Here is a 1828-nt window from a genome sequence, read left to right on the forward strand (position 1 = left end):
TATATATATATAAATTTATATTTATAAATTAAATATAAATATATATAAAATATATACACACATGTACATACATACATACCACTTCCCCACCCTCAGGTAACTTCCAATTTAGTTAGGAAGACACAGATGTTCCACAAACAATCACACATAAAATATAATTCAAAACTGTGATACATCCTATAAGGAAAAAGAATAATAGAGTGCTGAGTTCAGGCATCACCTCTCTGAGCCTCAGTGTCTATATCTACAAAATGGGGATGGGGGGCTGGCAGGTGGCACAGTGGTTAAAGGTGCTAGACTCCCACATGGCCAACCATAGTTAAAGTCCCAGACCTGAAGCCTTGCTTTCTCATTTTCTCTCTCTCTCTGTCTCATTTCTGATCAAACTGGAAAATAATAATAGAGTTAAATAAAATAATTCTTTAAAAAAATGGGGATGGTAATAAGAGAACTGACCTCTGAGTTATTAGAGGGTCAAATGTGATAACATGTGTAATCAACATTACACATTGTAAGTGGGTTCTAATCCTGATATCGTCCGTACTGTCTTCTAGCCCTGAAAAGCCACCTTGCTTTATTCTTTCTAGCATTTGCCACCATTATAAATTCTTTTATGTTTGTTTGCTTTTTCATCTCACTCTTCTAAATATTAATAATAGAATATAAGCTCCAAAGAGAGCTTCAGATGTTTTGTTTATCTCTGCATTCCCGGCAGCAAGACAGAATCAATGTAATCCCTATCAAAATACCATGATGGGGCCAGGTGGTGGTACAGAAGCAATGCAACTGGGCCCACATGGGAAAGGTCCTGGGTTTGCATCCTGGAACCTTCCTGTGCATGCCAGGTGTGCATGTGTGCCCATGATCCAGGCTGGCTGAGACCAGGGTGGATCTTGGTGTTAGGACCTGTTGAGGATGCCTGCCACCCTCTCTCTTTCTCACGGAATAAACTTTTGTACATGATGTTCTTTGTGTAAATTTAAAAAAGCAATCCCAAAATTCATATGGAACTAAATAGTCAAAGCAATCTGGAGCAAAGAGAACAAGTTGGTAGCATCACACTATCTGCTTTTTAAAAATACTCTAAAAAATTATAGTAATCAAAAACACCAGGGTGCTCGCATAAAAATAGACACATCAACCAATGGAATAGATCAGAGAGCCAAGAAATAAGTTCGCACATTTATGATCAACTGATTTTTGGCAAAGGTGCCACGAACACTAAATGGGGAAAGGACAGTCCCTTTAATGACTCTATTTAAAATTCTTGTTTTTCTTTGTAAGTTTATTTAGATTTTCACTGTGTGTCATTTGTAATAAAACACACCTAGAATTTTTAGAGAGGGATTTATGCCATAGGATATGTACACTCACTGGAGAGACAGAAAGCAAGAACCTCCCTCCTGCCCCCCCGCCAGGGGGGATGGCCATGCCACAACCCCTTCTCTTTCATTCTCCTCTTGGGATTTTGGCCATGCACACACATGTGCCCAGCATGAGTTTCAAGCCACCAGATCTGGGACTCAAATAGCAGTCAGCTATGGGAGTCCAGCAATGTAATCACTATGCCACCTGCTGGTCCCCACACCTAGATTTTTTTAATGTCTCATGGGTTGGAAAAGATTATTGTACAACTGGAAGATAAATACTGATATTCAAGGGAAGACTAATTTTGACTACTCTTTATAATTAGTGGATCACCTGTATCTACATAAATGTGCTCACAATTTTGCTGGGAGATTTTGGACAGCAGACCGGAACTATTTTGTTTGTGGTGTTAATTACAGGATGGTTCCTTGACAAACTTTTCTAACTAGCTTTGATTCAT

This window comes from Tupaia chinensis, unplaced genomic scaffold, assembly GCF_000334495.1.
Source record: "Tupaia chinensis unplaced genomic scaffold, TupChi_1.0 Scaffold000226_1, whole genome shotgun sequence".
NCBI classification, from domain to species: Eukaryota; Metazoa; Chordata; class Mammalia; order Scandentia; family Tupaiidae; genus Tupaia; species Tupaia belangeri.